General features: G+C 43.3%; 1 long non-coding RNA gene across 1 annotated transcript in view; it reads right to left on the bottom strand.

Annotated features, from left to right (window-relative positions):
* Nucleotides 1-262: 262 nt before the first annotated feature.
* Nucleotides 263-17,660, bottom strand: part of LOC144583162 (uncharacterized) — a 29,980-nt gene continuing 12,582 nt past the window's right edge. Inside the window, exon 2 of the long non-coding RNA XR_013536806.1 lies at nt 263-3,101. This is a non-coding gene — a long non-coding RNA (uncharacterized LOC144583162). The remainder of the gene's footprint in view (nt 3,102-17,660) is intronic.

Genomic DNA, 17,660 nt, shown 5'->3' with positions numbered 1-17,660 from the left:
TGCTGTATGCATTTGTACCGGCAGGGCCGACCATCAGCCGTTCAAGGCTCCCCAAGAAGCCACAAGGAGCAGTGGACCTGAATTTCCCAGCTGAGAGGGGTTTCCCTCTGCAATCCCAGCTGAGAAATTTGGCTCTGTAGCTTCTGACAGCTTCCCGGGCATCACCAAACAGCTGGTGGTTGGCCTTGCGATTGTTTGAGGCCCCTTGGTATCCCTCAGCTGGGAGGATACCACTAACCAAAACAAGATCAGTCACAGGCATTGGGGGTGTGTGTGTGATCAGGTGGCAGGGGGAAGGGAGAACAGAGGGGGAAGAGGATGAGGAGAAACTATTTCTATGGCAACTGAAGAGGAAACGAGTAGGATGTGGTGTGTTGCTCTATTTTGGTTGACTTCTTTCCATCCTGTTGTGCAGAAATGAGACCCTCCCTCCCCATCCCACAGACCTAAACTCCAATAGGAAGGATGTCCATTCCTACACAATGCATCGGACACTAACAACTTAAAAGAAAGGAAAAGAGAAAAAGAGAAAAAACAAGCCACATCAGAAAAACAATGTTTTTACACTTTGGCTGAGTGAATTCTTCCTTTGATGTCTACTCAATTGCCAAGTTTCATGGTACCATGTAAAATAGCCTCCAAATAATAGCTGTGGATTCCCATTCAAGCAAATTGTGAAGTTCCAGATATTTGGAAACCAGGACATCAAGGTGAATCTAGGCATGGGGAGGGGCAAAGGGTGCCCAGGCAACATGGGTTTGCCAGAGCCAGATTGACATCTGAACTTAACTGGAAGACTAGTTCAGAACCATGGGATAAATCATACCTCAATAGATCTAAAATCTCTATGTTTTGATAAGAATGACTGGTAATTCAGAAACATATTCATTAGCTTACAAAGTATGCATTTTCCTTTGGCAATTTATATAGATACATAAAACCGGCTTTGTGCCAGCAGAAGATGCTAACAGACAAGACATGAAAGTGAGCCAAGAAGCAGTGGCTGATATTCCTGGAAGGGAAATGTGGTTTATGACCATCTTCACTACCACCCATATATGACAGCCAATCAGTTCACCCTGTGTAAAACACCAAGGCATGCTAAATAAACTCTTACTAAATCAACTTGTATTGGTCCACAAGGCTATACCTCCTACCTCTGCTTGTAGTATCCCTTTTGTACAAGAGACACTGAAGAGCAGAGGTGGAAAGATGGTTTGGTTTAGAAAAATATCAGAAGGATGAAAGAACAGTTCTCTTGGCTGACATAGTAGTCTGTATTTCTACTACTGAAGTCTAGAGTAGCCATTCTCAAAGAGGGCCATATTGGCCTTGGAACATTTGAAAGGGGCCACAAACTGGAAACATATCTTCACACGCCACCTTATAAGGTTTGTTATGTGACTTATACAATCCTGATTTTAAAAAAAAGTTGAGAATGGCTAGAAATACAGAATCCTCCTAATACATGCATATCCACCAATCAGAGTCTGGGATTTCAGTTCTATAGCTACATGGTACAATACTGTATTAATAGCTACACTAATTAGTAAAAGGTTCACAGTTCCTTTCAGCTAAAGGGTTATCAGACCCTTATTAGGACAATCCAATCCTCTTGGGCCTGTGAAACTGAACCAGCAATCTTGCAAGAATTGATTTCCTTTCTTGAGATGCAGGACTTCCTGCTTCCAGTCAGGCCAGAAATGCCAGAAGAACACCCTTGCATTTTAGCACGTCTGCTTCTGGGCCATTTTGAGAAGGAAAAAGAGAAAGAAAAAGAAAAGAAAAGAAAAAAGGAGGTGGGAGGGGGAAAGAAAGTCAAGGGAAGTGCAGAGGTCAAAAGAGGGAAAAGGTATCTGAAAGGATAGATAAAATAAGCAGCTATTCTGCACAGCATGTCATATTGGTCCTCATTAAACCTTCTGTTCATTCAACCAATACTAAAAGTATTGTCAGTTGAAGGGCTAAACAAGCAATGCTAATAAATTAAACCAAGGGCTCATTTGCATGGCTCCATAGAAAAACCTGAATTTCCTATTGACCAGAAAAGTGCACATGGAACACTGACTTGGAACAAACAGTATATATGTTTATATATAACCTTATCAACCCAAAACAAAGCCGAAGGGAGTTAACGACTTAACCAAAGTCCCACTGAATCCCAGTGACTGGAACATCCTCTTGGGTACAAGGCATGAGGCCACATCAGAAGTCTGAGGACACCTGAGCAGGCTGTAACTCACAGCAGGTGGCTCTATTGTAGCTTTCAGGGGAAGAAACCTGAAGGCTGCATGCTTAGTCACAAGAGGCAATTTGTCAGTTCCACGATTTCCCCATGGGCTCATCTTGTTTTGTGCTTTTCTCAGAAATGGCAGTCCAGTTTCGAATGAAAATATTAGCTGGGAATGAGAGCAGGATGCCCCCAGGCAAGAGCGCCTGAATCTGGCCTTGAAAAACTTGTGGTGTACGTAAAGTAACATAGACTGAAACGATAACTTGTTCCAATTGTATTACCAAAATGTCTCTTGTTTTTTCATAAAACTTAGAGAAGGAAAATAAACTCTTACATTTTTCTCTCTTAGACTATTATTGAACTAAATAAAAGAAGAGTTTTTTTTAAAAAAACAACAAAGCACCATTCACACAAGTGTGGTGTTACGCACTGACATTGCCTAAGTTAACAATTCGGAGGTCGGGATTTGCAAAAGTAAGGACAAAGCTTACAAGCATTTGGCATCCAGCTAGCAGCAATGTGCACCTCGGGATAATGGACTTAAAACAATTACAATTAACAGGCGAAGACAAAGGATTAAAATTAAAAATGAATAGTGTGGCGCTTGCAGCTTGCTTGTAAAACAGCTTTAAGCCAACTTAATCCATTTGAATTCGGGGGAGGGGGGAGCGCACCGTACTGGTGCAAAGGCAATAGATTTGGGGGGAGCGGGGTGGTGGTGGTGGTAAAGTTCAGCTCCTGAGAAAGTGCGATACATTCACCTGTGACAATTCTTTCCGGAATGATAAAGTAAGGGAAGTCTCTTAAGAACTCTGAGTGACTCCAGGAGGTCCCCGGAGATCAGGTGTCAAAGTTGTCTATCAGATGCCTGAAAAGAAAAAAGGGAAGCATTACGCACGGCTATTGTGAGACAGTTGTCATTGACTGATCAGGCCTTTTAAGCAAGCTTTCACAGTCAATGAAACCACCTGAATAGATGAAAGCCAGACAGCTTCTGACAAACAAGAGACCGTGGAATATTCATTGTGCATCTGTGAGGGAAAGATTAATGTATTAGAAATTAAAATGGGACCGGGACGTATGATCTTGCTCTAACACTTGGCCAGACCTGTGTCACCCATTGCTAGTGCCTGAAGTCGACAGACAATTCTGCCAGGGTAACTGAGAATCATTAAGCGTCTTGCTATTGTGCGTGGTGAATAATAAAACTTTCCCCCTATTCTTTGCCCGGAGCTGACAATGAATAATTCTGGAGCTATTTGCAATGTTAACAGCACCTATCTTGCCCATCCATTCCTTTACGATAAGGATGGAAATATGCATTTCAACAGTCTGTACAGATACGGATTCACAGGCATTTCAAAGGACACCTGTCACTCAAGTGAAGGACCTGTCAGTCTCCCATGTATGATGGTGCCAGGAATATGGCCAAAAAGATTATCTATACTTTATTTCTTTTTCCCTAACTCAGATTCTAACACGGTTACATTTGCTGTAGCCTGACAAGTGATTTACTCTCACCCTTGTCATGCATTTAAAGCCATGGGGTGGGGTTGGAGGGGGGAAGCCATTCTCTTAGACTTATTCTTCCAGGTTTTATGACTGTATCAAACAGACAATCACAAATATGATCTAGACTGTATGGAATGTTATTATGGCAACTATTAGAATCATTTGATCTGCTGGATAACATAAAGATGACATTGGTGATGGTGTATCTTTTGACATGATTAGAGTATCCAAACCAATTCATAACAAAAGTCAGAAGGCGGGAGTTAATAATAACCATAACGAAGTATTTTCCAGGGTGGGCAGAGCGCATGAGGGGATGGCACAAATCTTTCCAGAAAATTAAACCTTTCCTCCCCACACAGTGAAACAAATTGTAGCTTTGATATTTTTGTATGTTTTGGTAGCTCAAAGTACATTGTCTTTTTCCAGTCCTTTGACAAAGCTCCATCCCCAATAAAAATGTATTCATTTAATCTCATGGGACTTTTTCCACATTTCCAATGAAACCCTAAAGAATATCATGTGACCTCTTGATAGCACGGTCTACTTCAACCAATCATGAATGAGTTTTGCTGCATTTATTGGAACATTTGGTTTGTCAGTTACTTTCTTCTTGTACACTTTACACTTAAGGCTCTTCTACCACAAGCTGTATCTTCATTTTGGTTGTTGCACCTTTTCCTTCTATGTTAAGAACTGCTGGATAGCTCAGTGGTTTAGGTCAGAGGCTGGGAGTGTAATTCCCCAGTGTTCCTCCTTGAAAGGGACTGGACATGATTATCCATAGGGTCCTTTCTGGCTCTACAGTTCTATGGTGGTGGTGGCGGCGGCTATTATTATTATTCAAAAACATGAGGCACAATCAATCAAAATTATAACAACATTAACTGGTATTATATAACAGAAACAAGCTTTAACCAAAAACCTAAGTATCTGTTAAATATTGTGCAGTATGTATGTTGTTCCTAATATTGCCAATTTTTGTAGCTTTGATGGTGTGATTTCTGAGATCTGCAGCTGCTTATAGTACTCTGTGAAAATTCTTGATATTGTTCCCAAAGCCCCAATGCCTATGGGGATTGCTGAAGTGTGTTTCTACCAGAGGCAAGATATTTCGATTGCCAGGTTTCTGTACTTGTTAGTTTTTCCAATTCTTTATTTTCAACTCTGGCATCCCTAGGAATTGCAATATTAATGATCCAAACCTTTTCGGACACAAGGTGTGTATCAGTTTGGATCCAGAAATCCCACAAGATCTTGACTTCCTCATTTACTGACACCTTCTCTACCTGATGTTCCCATGAGTTTTTCGAGGCTAGCATGTTATATTTTTTGCATAATGACCAGTGCACGAATTTTGCTACTCTATCATGTCTAATTTTGTAATCTGTTTGTGCAATCCTTGGACATTTGCAGATGAAGTATGACATAGTTTCATCATATATTTTTTTTGGAAGAACCGACATTTGCTGTTAGCACTAATTCCTTGGATTTTAGCTTTCATCACATTGGCTTGGAGTGCTTGTTCTTGTGCAGCAAAAATCTAGCCCTTGGTTTCTTTCTTATGGGTCCCCAGTTTTAGCCATGCCCATGTTGAATTATGATCATGCTTTCCATCAATATTTCTCAGGTATTGTCCACTGATGAACTGATGCTTATGGTTGTGGTTGTTCCTGCTATTGCTGTTGCTATTACTATCTACTATATCTCCCTGTAATTCTATTGCTACTATCACCACTATACAATATAATCTACAACATGTTGTGCAGACTAAAGCAAAAACGTGTCCCTTATCCTTTGAGCATACAATAGCCATCTACCACCTACAGTCCCATGAAAAAGCTTTGGAAACACCCAGGTGACACAGCTCCAAAGCACAATATCCCGAAGAATAGCAACATAAATTATGTACCTCAAATTCCATAAAATTGTGGGTTAATGAGATGAATCAGAGTGTGATAGCTTAGCCGTAGTTTATATTCAGGGTGAGAAGTTTGGTAAGGGAAGAAGCAAGCTGTAGAGCAATGGAGAAGGAATTAGTAAGATCCAAATCCCAGCTTATCTCAAAGTGCAAATGAATTTGCTTCTCTGGTGTCTGTTCCCATGGACACAGATAACAGAACAACCTGAGACAACCTTGGACACACGATGGACCTGACTAAAGCAAGGTTATTTACCTACATCCTTTCTGCAGGAGATGCCAAAATTAAACGTTTTTAGCATCATATGTTATACATAAGGAGAAGGCCTTGGGAAAGTCTCCTTTTTTATGATAACAGCCCCCAGAATCCTCTGGACACCACAGTCTCCCAAGAAGATCTTTCTCCCACACACACTGTGGTGGTGCAGATGTTGCCTGATAAGACGGAGGTGTTCATAGCTGGTTCCTTAGTCTGGATGGAGGGGGGCAGAACTATTGGCACAATGTGGAAATTGCTGGCTTAAAATCTCCAGTTATTCAATGAAGAAAAAAACCAGATCTACAGAGCAGAGTGTTATAATTACAACTCTCCCTCAAATATACCACTCATTCTTATTGTTATGAGATGTGGTGGTGCTGTGGGTTAAACCACAGAAGCCTCTGTGCTGCAAGGTCAGAAGACCAGCAGTCATAAGATTGAATCCATGTGATGGAGTGAGCTCCCATTGCTTTGTCCCAGCTCCTGCCAACCTAGCAGTTCGAAAGCATGTAAATGCGAGTAGATAAATAGGTACCACCACGGTGGGAAGGTAACGGTGTTCCGTGTCTAGTCGCGCTGGCCACTTGACTACGGAAGCTATCTATGGACAAACGCTGGCTCTACAGCTTGGAGACAGGGATGAGCACCGCGCCCTAGAATCGGACACGACTGAACTAAATTTCAAGGGGAATGAGAGGTTACTTACCTGTAACCATGGTTCTTTGAGTGGTCCTCTGTGAATCCACACAAATGGGTTTTACTGCACTTGTGCAGGACTCTTTGGATATTCTAGAGCTTAAAAAGACGTGATTAGTAGAATGTTGCCCCGTGGTGTGTATGCTCTGCCTGCCCGTATTACCTCAGTTCTGAATGTCTGCCGCTGTCAAGACTCCGACACCAAGAAAGCTCAAGACACCAAGTGATGGACAGCAGGAAGGCTGGGTGGGATGTGTGGATTCACAGAGGACCACTTGAAGAACTATGGTTACAGGTAAGTAACCTCTCATTCCCCTTGACATTTAGTTCAGTCGTGTCCGACTCTAGGGCGCGGTGCTCATCCCTGTCTTCGTGGCCTCTGTGAATGCACACAAATGGATGACTAACAAGTTCACTTACTGGAAGGAGGGCCATCATGCCAACAATGAAGTCAGCACAGCCCTTCCAAAACTTGCTTCCTTCTTGGCCCTGACATCAAGACGATAGTGTGTCACAAAAGTCGAGGGATGTACACCAAGTGGCTGCTCGACAGATGTCGGGGACTTCAACACCACACAACAAAGTTGTAGAGGTTGTCATCGCTCTCATGAAGTGTGCCTTTAGCCTGCCACGTCATAAGCCAAAGGAATGGCAGACAATCCACCTCGAGATTGTCTGTGAGGAGGCAGGGGAACCCTTTTGTGGGCCATGGAAACACACAAAAAGTCTGGGAGAAGTATGGAAGTCCTTGGTTCTGGAAATGTAAAATGCCAGGGCATGACGAACGTCGAGGGAGTAGAGCATGCACTGAACATCAGAAGATGGATTAAGAAATAACATCAGGAGAATTAGAGGTTGATTAGAGGTAGATCAGAGATCACTTTGGGAAGGAAGGACACATCTGGATATAATACAACTTTGTCAGGAAAAAATTGAATATACATGTATGGGGCATCAGTTCGAAGAATGGCCAGTTCACTTGCTTGCCATGCAGAAGTTATCGCCACAAGGAACAAAGTTTTAATGGAAAGAAGGTTGAGGTGTGCAGAAGCCATGGGTTCAAACGGAGGATGAGTAAGTGCACAGAGAATGACCTGGAGAGACCACAGAGGAAGTGGAGGTCGAGTAGGTGGGTGCATGTTTTACAATCCTCTTAGAAATCTCTTTAAAGTAGGATGAGAAAATAATCGAGAAGCTTCAGACCCTTCGGGCTGATATGAAACTATCGCAGAAATATAAACTTTTAATGTTGAATGGGCCAAACCTTGGTTAAACGAAGGAACTTAAGAAGGGTGTCCAAGGAGACTGGAACCGTAGGCAATTCCTGTGATGTAGCAAATTTGATGAAAAAGTTCCATTTATATGAATACAGTAATTGAGTAGAGGGCTTCCTAGCTCTATTCAAGACTTCAACCACGTTGGGAGAATTTTCCACACAGTAAGGTATAGAGAGTTGAGGTCGGGTTGGCAAATCTGACCTCCGTCCTGAGTGAGAAGGGACGGTTGAAAGGGTAGTCTCAGAAAGTTGAAAGCCATAGCTCTGAGAGTGGTGAACCACAGTTGATGAGGCCACCACGGTGCTATCAGAATGGCATCTCGATCCACCTGACGGATCCTGATTATTGTCCTCTGGATGAATGGAATAGGTGGAAAAAGATAAAGTAGGCTGTCGTCCCAATCTACCATGAAGGTGTCGCCTAGAGAGTTTTCTCCTCTTCCTGCCAGCAAGCAGTACCTGCTGCACTTAGTGTTGGTTTGAGTGGCGAAGACGTTGAGACTTGACGTCCCCCACTGACTGCAGAGAAGGGAGAAGACGGTGTTGTTGAGAGCCCACTCGTGAGTCTGGGTGGTAAGACGGCTCAAGCAGTTGGCAACCTCGTTGTCTTCTATAGCCACATGAAGAGCCACTCGAAAAACATGGTGATCGTAATACCATTCCTACAGCTGAATCGCTAGATATAGAAGATGTAAAGAATGGGTGTCACTCTGTTGATATAATACAGGGTGGTCATATTGTCCATGATGACATGGACCCCACGACCAGCTATGAGAAATTGGAAAGCTCAAAAATATTTGATGACTACTAGCAGCTCTAGTTGATTGATGTGGAGCAGTCTCTCGGAGCTTGACTATAAAACATGGATTTTTCGTGCGGAGTATGGCTCACCTTAGCTTGAGTATTCTCTCTGGAGGGGTAAACACCCTGGCTACGATGGAATTGAGATGTGCCCCAATATAATCCGTAATCTGAGATGGCTCCAGATCAGATTTTTTGTTAATTGACCTGAAGTCCATGATCCACCAAAACCTATAGAACAAAGGCAGTGTCCTTTAGGGCTGCACTGTGTGATCATGCTACTATCAACCAGTCATCTATATATGGAAACACTGTGATGTTGTGTAGATGGAGATAGGCAGCGACTGGAGCCATACTTTTTGTGAAGGTCCTCGGAGTGGTAGACAGGCTGAAGGGAAGGGCACAGAATTGGTAAGCAGTGTCCATGAAGAGGAAATGGAGGTATTTGAAGTGATGTTCGTTAACTGAAATGTGAAAATATGCATCCTATAGATTTCGTATAACCATGAACCAGTCGCCTGGTTGAAGCAAAGGGAGGACTGATTCGAGGGTGAGCATGCAAAAATGCCTTGGATGGATGTTGGTGTTCAGTAGCCGCAGGTCTAAGATGGGATGGAGACCTCCATCGTTCTTGGGCACCATGAAATAGCATGAGTAGAAGCCATTTAGAACATCTTGGGGAGGCACCATCTGGATAGCACACTTTTGAAGGAGTGTAACCTCATCCTCTAGAGCCGGTGAGTACGCTGTGGGCCTGACCGAGAGGAGGAAGCTCTTTGTATTCCAACAGTTAACTGAAACATATGATGGCCAGCACCCAAGTGTCCTTGGTGATGGTGGACCACTTGTTGAAAAAGAGTGCCAGTCAGGGATGTTGGGGATAGTCTGATAGAGGAGAGCCAAAGGTATTGTTTGTTTTTCCTTATAAGTCAACAGAAACCTTGTCTGCACTAAGCAGGGGCCTGGGACTGGAAAGGAGGAGCAGAAGAGGATGGGTGAGCAAAGTTGGATCTCTCAGGAGCCTGAGTAGGAGGTTTGTAGGAGTGGTAGGGATGCTGGTACGATTGATGGAATGTAAAAGTTTTGCGCCACTGATCGCGCTGGTATCTGGGTTGTTGAATGGAATAAGGTTGGGCAGTCTTACGGATTTTGTGCAGGTTCACCATTAGTTTGTCAGTCTTTTCATTGAAAAGGCCCACGTCATCAAAGGGTAAATCCTCGATATGGGACCTAGTATCGTCATTGATTCCTGAAGACCGTAACCAAGCATGCCATCTAAGGGAGATAGCAGAAGCCAAAGATTTGAATTAGCGTCAGCTGTATGACGTGCTGCCAGAGGCTGCTGTTTGGCTAAAGTAGTGGCCTCAAGATGCGTGTTGAAAGCACTGGTTCTGACCTCCTCAGGAGCAGTTTGAAGGATAGGGAGGATCTTATTCCACAGCTGCCTGTTGTAGGCCCCCATCATAGCCTGGTAGTTGGAGACCCTCATAACGAAGGATGCCAAAGAATATAAATGATGCCCGAGCATGTCCAGTTTCCTTCCCTCCTTATTAGTAGGGGTAACTGAGGATCGATTGCTCTAGATTGGTTTTACTGGATAATGATGGAGTTTGGTGAAGGATGCTTGATTAGGAATGCTGTATCTGTGCTGTGAGTACGGTAATGATTTTCCACCCATCTCGAGATTTGTAGGGATGTCAATGGCTTATCCCAAGATTCCTTAATAAGGTCCAACATTGATGGGATGAATGCCAAACTTAAAGGAGGGGATTTTTCTTTATTAATGCCATCAAAGACAAGGTCAGGCTTAGGGGGAGATGGCTGTTCAATGTCCAGTTCCAATTATTTGGCCATGCGCAAGATCAGCTGAGCTCAAGAAGTAAAATCTTCAGATGGAGATGGAGGGTGAACATCCGCTACATCAGAATCGGGAGTTTGGTAAATTTGATGGGGATTCCCTGGATGATTCAGAGGAGGGAATCTGATCAGAAGCTGTTGATGTCGAAGATGCACCCAAAATAGAAAGAGTTGGAGAAGGAGAATTCTGACGATCCCGGGAAACAGAAACCGGAGGGGTCAGTGGTGGAACCTGATGGTCGGAATGGGATCAAGACACAAAGACAAATTGGTGCGACGTCGGAGCTGCCAGTATCATGGAAGAGTGTTGTTTCGATGGGATGGTCTCATGTCGAGTGGTCTTGTGTCGAGATGATATAGGATCACGACATGGTACTTCAGTAGTACAGAAGGTGCTTGGAAGATTTCTTAGCCCTTGGCACCATAGGAGCGGGCTCTTAAGTGGCTCAGTGTTGACTCCGGACAGGACATAGCAACAGCGACTGAGAAGATTCGGAAGGGTGTAAGCATACTGAATGTGTTTTGGACGCTCAAAATATTCAGGAATAAACCTTGGGTCATATTGGCCGTATCGGTATCGATGTCGATCACTATGCCAGTCGGCATCATAAAGAGGCTCTTCATATTCGGGAAAGGCATGGCGTCAAGATGGGTGTGGGATGAACAGTACTTCCTAATACTGCAGAGGTGGAGAAATGTCCTCTTCCAAGGAGAATATTGCAATACCAATGCTTCTGATAGATTTATTAGTCGCCTGCCCGGTTGAAACAGGGCTAGAATGGGCCGAGGCCAGGCTGGATAGGACATCAGCCTCTGAACAGCCATGACTTGGGGACAAGGTCAGTGTGGAGACCGAAGCTTGAGCCCGAGTGGGAAGATTCGTTTCCCCGGGCTCAGAAATGGAGCCTCAGTCTGGAATGTTCCTCAACGACTCCTCCAGGATTGAGGATAGGAGGGAGACATGGACAATCGGAGGTTCATGAGGCTGAAGCGGTTTAGGAGCCCGCTTTGCTTTCTTCTGTTTGACCTTGTCTTTATCTTTTTGCTTTTTACTAGATTGGGTCTTAGTTAACACAGAAGAGGTATTCTACATCGACGTCGATGTTAATACCGATGGTGATTTTGGTTTGTAAGCCTTAGTAGAAGACCTCAGCGAGAGTATAGGAGCTAACGGAATGGAGGACTTGGAACAAGATGATGGAACTAGAGTAAGTTCCATTGTGGGGCTGGTCGGTAGTCTGAACGGTGCTAGAGATTCTTCTGATAAGTGGGGCCACAGCCTTTGAAGCCAGAGCTTTAAGGCCGGTTTCATTAACTTCTTACACTCTGGACAAGTGTGAGTTTGGTAACTCTCGCCCAAACAGAACAAGCAGTGATCATGGCCGTTGGTAAAGAGAATTTTACTGGCAGACATCACGCAGCACTTGAAAGGGCCTGAGGAGGCCTTAAAAAGAGTGGGAAAAGGGGGAGAAAGGGGGAAAAGAGAAGAAAAAATAACTCACAGGGAACGTCTGTAAATAAAAAATTTGATTTAGTCCATAATTCAATAATCGAAACTGTAATGCAGTCCAAAGATCAATATACCGTACAGAATCACAATCACAAAGCTCTAATTCCGAAAGAAGTCCGATTTCAGTGGTGGCTAAAAGGAACTGAGGTAATACGGGCAGGCAGAGCATGTGTGCCATGGGGCGACGTTCTACTGATCACATCTTTTTAAGCTCTAGAATATTCCGAAGAGTCCTGAGCAGGCGCAGTAAAATCCATTTGTGTGCATTCAGAGAGACCATGAAGAAGAACCTTAACTTTATTGTTAGTTAGTTTTACCTCAACTGCCAATGTAGTCCCAATAGATTCAGTCAGAGACTCTGATGCTGAAAAAGAATTTAAAATGTTTATATTTACTCACAAATCTTCATATATATCAGAATAAAAAACAAAACATATTTACTTGTTATATTGTATGAAATCTTAACTGGTTAACTTCATTATTTGACTCATTGACTGGTTCCATGAACACTTCACTCAGACTGTAACTGCTGACTCCATAACTGTCACTGACAGAACATTAAGAGAACTCTGACATTGCTAGCTGACTCTGACACCATCAGAAGCTTGGGAATACTTTTGGATCCATCATTGCCACAAGAGGTGCAAGTAGCCTCCATAGCACAAAGTGCTTTCTGCCAGCTTCAGTAGAAAGGTGAGTGTCAACCATATCTGAAGAGGGACAGCTTAACTTTAGTTTTCAAAGCTCTGATGAGCTCTATGCTAGATGACTAGCATGCACTATGGTGGTGCCTCGCTTGACAAGGATAATCCGTTCCAGCGAAATCGCTGTAGACCAAAATCCTTGTCAAGCAAAATAAAAAAGCCTATTGAAACGCATTGAAAACCGCTGAATGCGTTCCAATGGGCTAAAAACCTCAGCGTCCAGCGAAGATCGTCCATAGGGCGGCCATTTTCCAATGCCTGTGCAGCAAAAAAAAAAATGTCCTAAAGCACAGCAGGGAGCCATTTTACACAGCGGGCAGCCATTTTGAAACCCGACTATCAGCTGTTTTGATTGTCGTAATGCAAAGAATCGGTTCCCGAAGCAGGGAGCCGATCGTCGGGAAGCAAATTTTGCCCATTAAAACTTCATTTTGCGATCACAAAAGCGATCGCAAAAACCCCATCGTCAAGCGGATTCGTCGTTTAACAAGGTAATCATTAAGTGAGGCACCACTGTATATATTGGGTGACCTTTGGAGATGGCCCAGAAACTGCAGATAGTGTAGACTGCAGCAGCCAGACTTTTGACCAGAAGGCAGCATTTCTGGCTTATCTACACTGGCTGCTGAGGTATAAGAAACCTGGGTGTAATATGTAAAGCCCCACATTCCTTGGGATAACACATACTTCAAGGATGGGTCTTGGGTTCGGGCCTTGTATTCCCCCATATAAACCTGCTCAGGCCAGAAGATGGACAATTAAAACCCCTCTCTCTGCTCCAAGGATAGCTGGTGGCAATGAGAGAATATGCCTTTTCTGTGGTCACCCCGTCCCCCCATTATGGAATACTCTCCCAAGGAAAGCTCACTTGGGACCATTGAGTCATTCCTCATTTCCCATACTTTGATTAGTTTAACAGCCTGACATTCTTACTTTTCTTTCCCCCCCCCGCCTTTCATATTCCTCTGCTGGCTTGGGAATTGTTCTTTTTCCTTTAAGTAGTTGTGGGGGTTTTGGTACTTCAGCTGATTTTTAAAATGGGCTGATTTTGTAATTTGTCTCATTTCTACTGAAAATTTTAGTATATTCTGCAGCTGTATCCATTTTTAAAAATTTGTCTTAATATCCCTTTTGAGAAGTAATTTGTACAGTTAATATCTCAACATAACTAGTAGACAAGGGCTGAGGAAATGAAATGTGAAATTCAAGTGGCTTTACTGTCTGGACTGGAGAACATCTACTGGTTGGGGGGGGGGGGGAATGAGAAGCCAACCAATTAGAACTCATGCTCTTGACTTGAGATGGCCATGAATGGCCATTTCGGCAGTGCTGAATAGGTGTTTGGCACTTTTCAGCCCTGTCTCCTCCAGCAGGAACCCACTCAGAGGCAACACTTCAGCTTCCCTGCCCCACCTCCTCTGAGCATGGCCTCTGAGTGGGCACCCACCAGAGAAGGTGGGGCTGGGAAACACCAAACACCCGTTCAGCCAAAAAATGAACCAGCATGAATTGCCAAACTGCCAGTTCATGCCCATCTCAATTCTTGACCTTAGAGCCAAATGAAAATACATTTGTAGAGGCAAAAAGAGGGAGGGGAGGGAGGATTTTACTTATTCCCTCAAACCAGAGAACACTAATACAGTGTGGGAAATTCTGAGTCATCTCACAGTATGTTCTTCATGCCTGCATCTTCCTACTGGAGACAGAAGGAAAGTGAATATTCATGAACACAGGCTACTTAGTTGCACAGTCTGCCTGTAAGTTACATTTGGGAGGGGGGGAGGTGTGTGGAGAAAAATTTTCAGTTAAATAATCTGGAAAATATTCAAAGATAAATATGAACTATTTTGCAGGGAGCATTGGGGCCAAGTCTCTGAAGGAGAAACGCAGAACCTCCTATTATTGTTATTTTATTTTCTCCTTATTTAATTGTTCTTTCGTTTTCTTTGGCTTTTTTTAAAAAAAGGATGCTATGTAACCCACTCCCACGGGGAAGATTTCTCAGAAGTTAATACTACTAAGTGCAATTGGATTTATTCCCAGCTACTATCTATACAGTACAGCATCTAGAGCTTGGGGAAATTCTTATTTTGGATTCCAAGTCTCAGAATCCTGCAGGCTGCATGACTGTTTTTCAGTATCATGATAAATTTGGTGATACTTTTAATAATAGCCACATTGGATCAATCAACCAATTGCTAAAAACAAAGAAAAATGTAAAAGCCAGTTCACTTGATAACTTGTTTCACTTTTGCAAGATTTCCTAGACTAGAGAACATCAAATGCATGTTTGCATGAGCAACTTTAATGGAAAAACGAAGAGTCCACATGGATCCTGGCTAGAGATGGGTACAAACCAGTTCGTCCCAGTTCATCCCAGTGTGTAAAGGCAGCAGCACAGGTGCTGCTGCTCTCCTCCCCCTTCTCTGACTCAATTAGTCAATCACCGGGCCCAGTGTGCTAGCTTCCTGCACTTCTTGAAATGGTCTTCCAGTCCCAGCAACAGTTTGTGTTTCTCTGCCCCTCCCTTGTCGCTGATCTCCCACTCAGACAAGTCTGTGCTTTTGCTCATGACTGGAAGATTAGCTGACAAGGTGGAAAAAGCAAACAAGCTTTACAAACTAGGATGAACCGGGATGAACTGGTTTGTGCCCATCTCTGGCTGCAACAATTTATATGACAAACTCACAAATTGTTGTGTCCACCATCCATTCACTCACAGTTCACATTCAGTTTCTGATCTGAGTCTGTTCAGGCCACATGCACGCACACACGCATGGATGTGTGTGAACCAAATACACAGAAATATGGTATATAATGACTGAAATCCTATTGCTTAGTGTAGCAAGTTGGAACTAGGATAGGCCTATTGAATGACTAGAACTTATTTATGGAGGAGTTGATTCACCAGTTCCCTACTGATTCAATGGATCTACTCTAGTTGTGAGTTAATACACTAACCAACAGGTTTTCAGCCAATAAGTGTGTAAGAGTGCCTTTGCACAACTCAAACTAGTATGCCAGCTAGAGGGGGGGTATTCGTATCCGTATAGAAATACCCCTGCACAGGTGGACATAATGAGGGTCCAGCCCACTGGACTGTCCACTCACCTTCTGCTGTTGCTGCGGGCTCTGCACTCCCTTCCTATCACTCCGGAGCTCACAGTCTGCAAGCCACTCCTGGCTGGCAGGAGGAAGGAGGATGAGCCTTGCTGCCAGGTTGAAGAGTGGCTCGCAGACCGCAAGCTCCGGAGCGATAGGAAGGGAGCGTGGAGCCCGCAGCAACAGCGGAAGGTGAGTGGATGGTCCAGACCCAGCGGGCTGGACCCTTGTTATGTCCATCTGTGGGGGGGGTATTCTTTTTGTGTACAAATATCCCCACCTCTAGTGCCAGCTGTGCCTGTTCCTGGACATGTTTGATCTGGCCATGGTGACACATGCCTTACGTACATCCCAGTTGGATTATTGTAACGTGATCTATGTGCCTCTGGTTCTAACCTATAAAGCCCTAAATGACTTTGGTCCAAGCTAGCTCAAAGACCATATCCAGTGGTGCCTCGCTTAACGATTGCCTCGTTTAACTATGTATTCGCTTAGTGATGAGGTTTTTGGAGCGATCTTGCGGTCCGTTTAGCAATGTTTCCAATGGGGAAATTTTGCATAGCGATGTTCGGGACCGTGCTTTACTTAGTGATGACAGTTTAGGTCCCCTTGTTTCGCTTAGTGATGTTTTTGACAGCTCTGTTTTCGCTATTTTTAAAAGGTGTTATATTGTTTTAAAAGGCTTTAGAGTGCTTCAAATTGTTAGTGCACTTAATAAACCCTTTGTTAACCAAATTTGGCTTCGTTCTGACTCTTTTTGAATTTTTGGTGTTTTTTTTCTCCCCCATTGAAATGCATTGAAAAGATTTCAATGCATTCCAATGGGGGAACCGCGTTTCGCTTAGCAATGTTTCCTATGGTGATTTTTCGCTTAAGGACGGTAATCCGTTCCCATTGGAACGGATTATCCGGTTTTCAAGATCATCAGGAGAGGTCTTTCTCTCACAGGTGTGTTTGGTGGGACACAAGAGAAATTCTTCTCTGTGGCTGCTCCCAGACTTTGGAACTCCCTCCCACAGGAGGCCAGACTGGCCTCATCTTCATTGTTCTTCCACAAGCAGGCAAAGTCCTGGAGTTCATATTATTGCAATTAAAGAAGATGGGGGCAGAACGAACTTTTTTACAAGCAATTAAAGCAATATATACAAAACAAAAGGCTAAAATCAAAGTCAATGGCCAAATAACTGAAGATATCCGAATCGAACAAGGCATGAGGCAGGTCTGCCCACTTTCTCCATTGCTATTTATTCTAACATTAGAGATTTTGAATAGACAAATGGGAGGAAATCATGGAATTAGAGGCCTTAGAATCAGGGGAGAAGGATTTAAACTATACGCTGACGATTTAGCACTGATATTAGAAAATCCCCTGGATAGTATGGAAGAACTATTGGGAACCATAGAAGAGTTTGGAGCTGTCGCAGGACTTAAAAATAAATTACCAAAAACCAAAATTCCTCACTAAAAACACGAATAAAGAGGATGTCAAAAAACTGATAATGAAAAATAGTTTTGAGGCGGTACAAAAGGTGAAATATTTAGGAGTCACTATCACAAAACAGATAATTTGATGAAAGAAAATTATCTTACAATTCAGAAACACAGGGAGACTTGGAGGATTGGAACACGCTACAAATCTCAATGATAGGACAAATCTCGACAATAAAGAGGATCATTTTACCAAAACTGTTATTCTTGTTTCAAAGCTTACCAATTCTATTAAATTATAAATACTTCAAGGACTTAGACAGCCTGATCTTGAAATCTGTGTGGAAGACCAAAAAACCAA

This window comes from Pogona vitticeps, chromosome 1 (genome assembly GCF_051106095.1).
Source record: "Pogona vitticeps strain Pit_001003342236 chromosome 1, PviZW2.1, whole genome shotgun sequence".
Classification (NCBI taxonomy): Eukaryota; Metazoa; Chordata; class Lepidosauria; order Squamata; family Agamidae; genus Pogona; species Pogona vitticeps.
The sequence above is the reverse complement of the archived record's forward strand: the minus strand, read 5'-3'. Positions and strand labels throughout refer to the sequence as shown.